General features: G+C 42.7%; 1 protein-coding gene across 1 annotated transcript in view; it reads right to left on the reverse strand.

Annotated features, from left to right (window-relative positions):
- The window catches only part of TRAK1 (trafficking kinesin protein 1), a 124,908-nt gene extending 114,708 nt beyond the window's left edge, over positions 1–10,200 (reverse strand). The window contains exon 1 of the mRNA XM_042816531.1: positions 10,149–10,200. The gene's annotated coding sequence lies outside the window, so the exon portion shown is untranslated. The remainder of the gene's footprint in view (positions 1–10,148) is intronic.
- Between the last annotated feature and the right edge of the window lie 7 nt (positions 10,201–10,207).

Below are 10,207 nucleotides of genomic sequence, written 5' to 3' on the forward strand. Positions count from 1 at the left end.
AATTCTGCTAATCAAGATTATTAAGACGATGTTTACTGCATTCTTATATGTGTCTGTATATATACACAAACACACGTGCACATAAGCACAGAGGCATTGGTAACAGTCAGCACTACGATGTGAGGACGAAGCAGTAAAGGGACAGAGGAGGGCAGGACTATCCTCAGCAGAGGCAGCAAGCTGCCACACCAGGCTGACCCAGCTGCAGGCACAGCCTCTCTCTCGCACACACTTCCCCCGCCATCTCAGGCTGTCCTGAAGGCACACCCCTGCCCTACCAAACACCTACCCTTAAGCCATATATTCCCACTATTCCTTTTTCCCCATACAAACACTAGTGCTTGTGAATGAAAGAACCTGGTTGAAATGGGAAGAAGGCAGAAAGCAAACCATGCTTTTTGCTGGTTTAAAGCAGTTTTCAGCTAACTCAGCTCCCTGAGCTGGCCCACTGCACGGCCATACAGGAACCAGTGCTTAAAGGAGTAGTGTGGATGGGGAAGAAGGAAGCAGCCCTCTTCTGCAGCTTCCATAGCTTACCAGGAAACCACCGTTCTTAAGAGTCCAATGTCTAAACCACTCTTGGCTTTGCTTCTTTCTTTTCCTAGACAGTCACCTCCCAGAGTTAATGTGAAGGATTTTCATATTGGTGCTGCTGCAGTGTTATCTTCCACACTTAACTGCCAAGAGAATAGAAATCCCTGTGGGATGGAATCATCAGCATGCATGTTAAGCACTCTGAGTGCTTACATATGGCACTACAGGGCTGAGGGGAAGCACCAGGTGAGTCAGTACAGCCAGAATTCACAGGATCTACACAGGCTTGAAAGCAATGACCTCGTCCAGAGATACAAGGAGACCATGCTTTCAATTCAACCAGATGATTTTGTCATATGAAACTGACAGGCAGCTGACAAGTAGAGAGAGATTTTGTTTTTGTTGAATACGTATGTGCTGGTAAAGAAGCTGTGCTAGACCTACAGATTCAAGAAATGGCACAGTTGGAAGCTGACACAAAGGAAGAAAGGCAAACTTTAACTCCAAGTGTTTCGAGTTTCTTTCTTGAAGGGAAAAAAACTTCTTATGATGAACAAAAAGAACTGTTCTTTGTCCATGTTAATTTTGCAACTTCTGTCTAAACAGCAGATGACAAGCAATGTGAAAAAAATATTGAAGAGCAATCCATTTTACATTTGTAAATATGTGAAATTGACTCCAGTTCTTAATTCCTACGCTGTTCACATAGAGTAACATGTTGCATCTCTACTATTTTTTTCAATTAAAAAAAACCAGTTAAGTGTATACTAGTATAGGCTTTCTGTCATCAAGTATCATCAACAATAACCTGTGAACAGAATAAGAATCCAAATAACTCCCAGTGAATGAGCTAAGATCATAATAAAGCAATGAATGTTGAATTTAAGAAGTCCAGTCTATTTTCAGGGGTTATATTTAGCATCCACACCCATAATGGTATCAAGCTGCTTGCTCAACCAAGGCTCAGACATTTAGCTTTTTTACATGAAGCAGATACTTCAAGTGAAAAACAAAATCCCTTCTTCTCTTTCCTCCTATGCTGTACATAAGTACAGGAAGACATTAAATGAAATAAAATTGCAAGCTTTGTTATAATGCAACATATAGCAGGTATCCTCCAGAAGCTAATAAATAGAACGGAGCAGAATGAGTGCAGTGTTTACTCTGGAGGGGAGAGATAACAAGGCCAAAAAAGCTATGAGGCTGATTTACACAGAACAGCCAACAGTGAGCAAAGCAAGAAGGCACTCTGTCCTGGCTGTGCTGCGTTCTCAGCATCTGAAAATCCCAGCCTCTCATTTGGAACACTGGTCTTTTTCAGAGCAATACACCCAGGTTAGCTTCCCACATAAATTTCACTCAAATCACTACTGTTATACAAGCACTGCCTTTTCCCAAAGAAAATGAGTTGTTTCAAGCTTTTGTAAAATGCATTCCATTGCTTGAACAACTTGTATGCTCTTCAGAGAAGAGCCTGGCCTACCCAGAGTTTTTCTGTCGTAGGAGGAATTAGTAACACACACTACCAATTTCACTAGTGTTATGAAAAGGCAGGTGTAGCTCTTGTCCCTTGAGGCTGCCTGGCTCAGACACTCCACTTTGACAGGTCCAGCAGTGCTAACAGCAGAACATGCCAACACACTGATCTAAGTGACTGGTAGGCTCAGAACAGAGGCACACAAGAACCGGATTTACATCTCTTACTGGCACTGACTCCTGAATGACCTTGGTCAAGTGTTTTGATCTTGCTGACCCCATCATTCTTTGCAAAGAGAGAGAAGACTCACTTTGTTGACCTGTGAGTAAACAAAACTCAATTCATTAGAAGTTTAAGTTGAATACTTTGTAGCTTACACAGTGCAATAGGACAAAGTATTTAAGTTGCAACTGTTTCTAAATGAGATCTCCTTTAGTTGATAAAATCAGTACAAGTGACTGCCAGAGAACTTCATGTTCCCTAAAGAAAAAATGACAGCATAACAAATACCCAACAGAATTACAGTAGGAACTGCTTTGGACTTTGGGACGGGACTGTATTTTATTCTACCTCATGAGTGAAGCATCCAACCTTTCTCAGTCTTTTTGTTCTAAGAAAGAAGTTATCTTGCAAAACATGACTTCGAGAGAGCTGCTATGGACTAATATTCAAGGAAGGAATATGAAAACAATCAAAGGTTACAAACATTTCAAACAGTCAGAAGAAATATTTTCAGTTCAAATCACTTACACTGGAAATTTATGGCTCTCAGATCAGCCACAAGTCACCAGGTCAAACCACAAGTGCTTATCTACCACCTGATGAGATTACATAACACTCAGGAAATGCAGCTATAAAAGCACTGCTCTTGCTACGACCTTCACATGTGAGGGTGTACAGAATTTCTTACAGGATCATGTAGGCCTTAAAGGCCTTAAAGAAAGCAATGGTTTTGGTAAACACCAATAGCCATCCCTTCCACGTAGTAAGCCTTCGTTTCCTTCCTGGAAATGATCACCAGTGTTGTATCACTACAGAAAAAAAAAAAAGTCTATCATCTCTCTGTGAATGCAGAGCAATCTGTGGCTACTGTGCTACAGAAGTTTCAGAAAAAGAAATGACAATATCAGAAAGGCTGATTTTCTCCCCATCACCTTACATCGATGTCTACAAGCCCTCAGAAATACAGCTACTCCAGACAGTCAGAGCTGCACAGAAGGAAATTCCATCCAAGAGAGGTCCAAAACAAAACAAAAAATAACTGGAGGATCCTGATAGTATTCTGGTGTTTTCCAGCTCTGCTCACTGTGCAAGTACTACTGGGGCAGTGTGTCTTTTAGGGATTTGAACTGCAGTGTTTCTGTTCTCTGCAGCAGGCAGATGGTGCCCTTCTTGCAAAGCACGTGGCTGTGCAGAGTCCAACAGTCAAACTAACCTTCCTGGGATGGCACTCAATAGTAATAACACAAGTTCCACTTCTGCAAACAGTAAGTGAAAAGGTCTCCATTACCCACAAGCCATGGACACTTACTAACAAGAAGTCATTTTAAGAATACAGCCTTCTCTTAAACACAACCACGCTTCAGTATTCTCTAGGACAACAAATTATGGCTGCTGTGACCATAACTCATGGAAAGTCCTGATTTGCATGATGCTGCAGTCCGGTATGACATTACCAGCACCTGTATTTAAAAAGGAAGACAGTTGATATGAACATGCAACACTGACGTGTGCTGAGCGATCACCACTTACAGCAACTTACACAACTGCCCCAAAGAGGTGCAGGGAATTATAGGGAATTTTAATTTATCCACAGTTTTCACTGTTTCTCCCCTACAATCCATAAATGTTTCCACTTTCTGAACATTTCCTAACCTTTGGTTTCTAATAAAGGATGAGATAAATCAATGTAGCATTATTATGAACTGCACTGAACACTGACAATAAGCAGTTTTTCCCTGCTTTGTCTGAAGCACTGCAATTATTACACTGGAGGAGGAGGGGGGTGTGGTTCCTCTCCTGCTAGTAATAGAGGTAGAAAACTAGATGACAAGTTTATCTACAGAAATAAATGAACAATACTAACATTTTTAAGTCTAATCTTAGGCATTCTCTGCATCCCTCTATTGTTTACACATATTGTTCAAGGAGCATTTTCAGGACTGCCTTTCACTTTATAATATTTTTCTGAAATCCATCAGCAGAAAACTTCCCTTAACTTCAGAAGGACTAAACACAGCTGCTTCTGGTAGTCCAGTATTACTTTGAACAGCCACAGAAAAACAAAGCAGCTGAAGGAGCTGGTAGTCGACACAGAGAGGCCACTCCTGATGATTTCTGATGGATCATATCACTCCCATGTTCACAAATGGCAAGCAGAAAGACGTGGGGAACTACAGACCTGCCAGCCTCACTTGCATCCCTGGCAGGGTGATGGAGCAGCTCATCCTGGGAACCATTTCCAGGCACATGAATAACAAGAAGTCATTAGTAGCAATCAACACGTATTCACTAAGGGAAACTCACGCTTGAACAACTTGATTAGCATCTAAGATTAAACAATCCAGATAATGAGAGAGAAGTGGATATTGTCTACTCTGATTTCAATAACACCTTTGTAAGGAAAGGCAATAGCAGATAACCAGTTCTAAATTACCCCCCAAAAGGATGATGTTTCTTTCTTTAACTGGACTGTGACTATCTGCATACCCATGCCAAGCATCAGGGCTCCCCAGATACTCCAGAAATAAGGATGTCCAGGTAGGGATCTTTCCCGTGTGGCAGCCAGCCCTTTCCTGAGGATTAGCGAGGGGAGGGACCAGGTCCCATCCCTTCTTGTTGCACAGGGCAATTGCTTTCAGCTAGTTCCCAGGGCTGGCTGTGTCCCCATAAGACCAAAGAAAAATGCTGTGCCAGTTTTGTTTGACTTTTAAAAATGTTTCCAAATAAGTTTGCTAAGAACAAATAAATGAAGAAGGCATAAAGAAATTGGTCTCTCAGTTAGCTTGCATATACTTCAAACATCTAGAAACATTTGACACATTAAGTTTGAGGATAATATTACTCACAACAGGGAATATAATTTGTGGGCATCTTGCTCAGGAAAGGGTACTCAGAAACACAGTCTGAACCGAAAATTACTGGAATTAAAATATTCAAATTAATTTTTAAGCAAGTTCTCATTTCATATCACAAAGGAAAATACATACGTATACCCTAAAAACTTTCAGTATTTCCCCCTTCTGTTCAGATAGGTGTTGGGAGCTAAGATTACTTCATAAGCACACAAATACATGCTAGCTAATGTTAGCCAGTAAAACTAAAATCTTACCTACCAACATGTAACCGGTTTTGATTATATTAGAGCTCAGAGTGTAGCAGTTTCACAATCAGCTTATGCTTACTGAAGGCTTTCTCACCTGACACCAAAGCCTCAGCCACTTATTGCTTCCTTTGCCTCACTGCTAAGACGTGCTCAGCTGCCCAAAGGATTGGATCAGATCAGATAGACAATCCTATTAAAAACTAACCTTTAAAAAAAAACGAACAAAAAACCAGTTCTCAACTAAATCATGGAAATTGCTTCCCAGCACTGTGATACAGGAAGAGGTGGGAAAGGGAATCTGCAGTCAGATTGCCCCAACAGGCAGCAATATGGTCTTGTGTCACAATAAGCCGGTAACAAAACTTTGCAAGAGCTTTTACACCAAGCTCCTCTGACATTTTCTTCTATTTCTCTGACTCCTCCACTGCTCTGAAATTCTGCCGTAAATGCAAGCAAAACCAATTTGGAACAGGCTGCCCAGAGAGGTTGTGAATGCCTCATCCCTGGAGGCATTCAAGGTCAGGCTGGATGAGGCCCTGGGTAGCTGAGCAGATGACTGGCAGCTCTGCCCACAGCCGGGGTTGGAACTAGATGATCTTTAAGGTCCCCTCCAACCTAAGCTATTCTATGATTTTATGACTCAAAAGAGCTCTAGTATATATCAGAATACTTTTAAAAAAAAAAAAAAAAAAAAAAAAGGGGGCAGGAGAAAAAAGGGAAAGAAAGAGTTCTCAAGGAAATAGGACAGCTACAAGTCACAGTACTGTTGGAGTTTAGAGCATCTAATGGATTGCACGTTGCAAGGTTAGACAACAATCCTGTCCAGAGACGCAGTAAGAAGGCAAAGAATCAACTCCAGTCACTAACTAATTTAACTAAAGCAAATCTGCCAACATAATAGAATTTAAGACTCTGAGCTAATCTGTTCGTGCTATCAATAAGCCTCTTAGCCAGACAATCATAAGCAGGATGACTATAGGGCATGACTTTTTGCACTGTAATCAATGCAAATAAATGATGAATCAAAGTTCAAATAAAGGACAGTTTTAAACAAAGAATATTAATGGTGAATACCTGAAATTAATTTAGCTGACAACACATTACTCACCATAAAGTAAAATAAGAATGCTTGTGAACTTGCCTAGTTATCTCAATCAATCCAGACAGGCAGGCAAGCTTCAAGTCAGCACGTGGCACTAAGAGGTACCTACATTAACAGAAAGCAAGTTTTCCATGTTTTTCTCTCTCCCACTTACCCCGATCCCACAGCTGAATCCACAAAGCTGACCCCTCCACACAAGAGCAGCATTCCAAGGAGGCAGTGGTATTGCTCATGGAATTTCAATGACACAGACATGACTCAGAAACATGTACCTTCACTGCACAGGCATGGTAGATCACAAACCAGTTCTACAGTCCCAGAATGACAAAGCCGACCACATTAAGTGCACTGCCTGCAACTCGAATGTGTATAAAGGCTAGAAAGTATTTATCCTATCTGTTACATTTTTACGATGGCCCTGAAAGATGCTTGGCAAACAGCTGCTGTTTGTCTGGAGTCTATTCCTCTTAATGGCCCTTACACAACACAGAAGTGAGTCTCATTCAAAGCAGAAACGAGGAACAGTTCGATCATCACACAGGAAGATGGCACTGTGCCTTTGGTCACTTTACAAGCAATCCGAGCATTATTTATTCCCTATATATAACTGTGATCGTGGTAGCATCGCTAAGCTTTCTACAGCAGCAGAACTTGTTGTACATTTGAAAACAAAAACAGCTCAGAAGGGAAACAATCAGTTATAAAAAAAAAGCCTACAGGTAATAGTTCTCTGATCAACTAAAATACAGCTCCTAATTCCATGTTCTGCTTAATGAGACCTCCTGTATCTGTTCTTGCCTTATGAAAAAAAAAACAAAACAACAGCACCTAAAAGCTACTGATAAGTTTTGTAAGAATTAAAATGGGGTTATTCCTGAAGTTACACCAGTGATGTCACTGGCCTAGAATTGGACACTTGCTAGAGGAAGCAGTTTTTGTAAACAGAATAGTATTACTGGGTCAGAGGGAAAAATGTTTCTTCCAAAATTTGAAGCAAATAACGTTTTTTACAAACAGAAAACACTCCCTTAACCCTGAGTACCACACACACTGTACAAGATCCAGGTAACTCAGAACAAAAGGTGAGATACAAATACTACTTCTGATGCTAGTAGCAGGAGTGCTAAACCACCCAATTTTGGAAGTTAAAGAAAAATATTTTAAGGACTCAGCAAAGAAAAGCATTTATAAAAAAACAAGGAAGCAAAGCAAGAAAAAATATGTAACTTACGCTTTTACTTCCCCCCTATTTCTTCCCCACTCCCAAGGGAAGGTTTAAAGAACATAGGAAATAATCAAGAAAAAACACATACAGCTATCAGAGAGTGAAAGCTTTGTTTTTAACTTCTTGCCTTTAAATGTTGCAGATACTGCCTCAACAGCACTCGTTCTAAGAATGCTTTTTACTAAACTATTAAAAATCAATAAATCTTGCATTAATGTACTACCATGGCAGATATAGTGGGAAGCTTCAGCATTTTTCCTTCTAACTGCTTCATACTCATACAGTGAAAACAGTACAAAACACAGTTTTGATCAAAAATATTTAACCTGTACTGATTTGTCCAATTCTAATCTCACTCTTCTATCCCTACATGGATTAGTTAGATATTTCAGAACACAAAAGGAACTGTTAGAGGACATGGAAAAGCTATGATCAAGTTACTGCTACAAAAGCAGCTGGCACTGCTACAGGACAGAGAACACATGAAGCAGCAAGGAGCTCAGCTGTGAGCTGCAGCAGAGAACACCAGGAACCTGCAGAAAGGACATCCAAACTGCTCTAGACCGTGTCTTCCATCTGATCTTGCTCTCTGCCACAGGCAACGTCACCGACTCTCATATGCATTCCAGAAGCTGATAAAGTGCCAAATTAACATCCATTAAAATACATGGCAAAACTTGCAGATCACATGCCAGTATTGCTTCACTAGCCAGAACTCTGGATTAAACCAGTCCAATGATCGGACACAGCAGCAATAGCTTCACATTTTACTGAGACTTTACGCATACACAAACAAGGCACACCGAAGGTGTTTACACAAGCGCCAAATGACGTTAACACTTTCTCAACACACTAAGAAGTTTTGTTGATTGGTTTGCTTTTCGCCCTACATCCAGAGAGTTAGTTCTACTGCTGTCATCCAACACGTGGTTAAATCTTTTGTTAAGTGAGAACCCATGCATGCAGCTGACAGAAACTTTTGTTTTACTTCAACAGAAAGGCAAACTCTATCCACGTATTCAGCTGCCTGGGCTCCTCTTAACACAGTGGCTCACACTAAGAGCTGAGAACTCTGCCTTCCATTATGATATTTACAATATGTGCTCCTCCACAATGATGCTCACTGGAAAACAGAAGACAAACAGCTGTAATCATGGTTTAATATTATATGTGCTGCTAAAATTATTCTTATCTGTTGACATCAGGCTTAATTGTAACAGGTCACAGTGCCTAAGAGAAGGCACAGCTTTGTGCATCCAGCTTCTGGGGTGGGAAAGAACACACCTTCCACCACACTTCTTGTGGAAGCTCCAGAAGAGCAGTTAACAGAAGCAACTGTAGGATCACGTTATATCAGCAGAATATCCCAAGTGGGAAGGGACCAACATGGATCACTGAGTCCAACCCCTGGCTCCACACAGCACCAGCCACAATTCAGAACCAATGTCTGAGTACATTATCTAAACACTCCCTGAACTCCGGCATTTGGGGCCGTGCCCACTGCCCTGGGCAGCCTGTTCCACACTCCCTGCCCTCTGATGCAGAACCTGTCCCTAACCCTCCTCACCTGACCCTCTCCTGACACAGCTCCATGCCATTAAACAACTCCAGTATGGACAGAAGCAAGGGCCCCACTCACAAAACATGAAACTGTGTAATGTACAACAGTAAAAGTATGCACCTGATCATCAGAACTGTTGTTTTTTGTCATCGTTGCTCTCCAAAGGTCTTTATGCCTGTGATTTAATCTCAGTGGACTGAACGGTTCAAATAAGGCTACAGCTGCCAAGGCAGCGTCCACACGGAGCTTCTCACAAAGAAATGCAAGCACAGGAGGAGAAGAAGTCTGGCCTCCCACCCACTGACAGATGCTCCATTCCTTGTACATTTCCTCCTGCTTCCTAATTTTACACAAAACATGAGCTTATCTAAACACGAAGTTCAAAGCAGCCAGCTGCAAATCAGCGGACGCTGAGACTTCAGCCCTGCTAAAAATATAATGGAATATTTTAGTCATTTTAAACAGAACCTCTGAAAGCTATCTGTAATCCCCGACACTAAGGAAACCAAGTCAATATTTAAAGTCCTCCCCAGCGGCTAGGAAAGCTCCCTCTCTAGGGGGGATCCTCCCGGCTGACGGCAGCAGCGCCGTACCTGTCGATAATTTACAGATCCAGTTTAGCGAGCGATCCCCGACCTCGGTGAGCAGCCGAACCCGGCTGCCCCGTTCCATCAGCGGTCGGAGGGGACAAAAGAGCACACACGAGCGACAGAGCCCGGCTCCCGCCCGCTCCCAGCCGGCCGGCCGTGAAGGTCGCCGGGGGCTGCAGGGAACGGGAGCCGCGTCGTCCCGCCCGGCGACCCATTTCGCCGCCCGGCCAAGGGAGCGGGCCCCGCGCTCGCCTCCGACTCCCGGTCGCTCACCTGCGCTCAACGCGCACCCCCCCCAACGGCTGCAGCCGCTCACCGCGCCCCGCGCACTCACCCCTCTGCGGGCCCCCTGGGCGGCGGGACGCAGGCGGCGGCACCCCCGCCGGCGGGGGG

Source organism: Centrocercus urophasianus, unplaced genomic scaffold, assembly GCF_019232065.1.
Source record: "Centrocercus urophasianus isolate 14NV4802_14NV808 unplaced genomic scaffold, USGS_Curo_1.0 seq_16, whole genome shotgun sequence".
Taxonomy (NCBI): domain Eukaryota; kingdom Metazoa; phylum Chordata; class Aves; order Galliformes; family Phasianidae; genus Centrocercus; species Centrocercus urophasianus.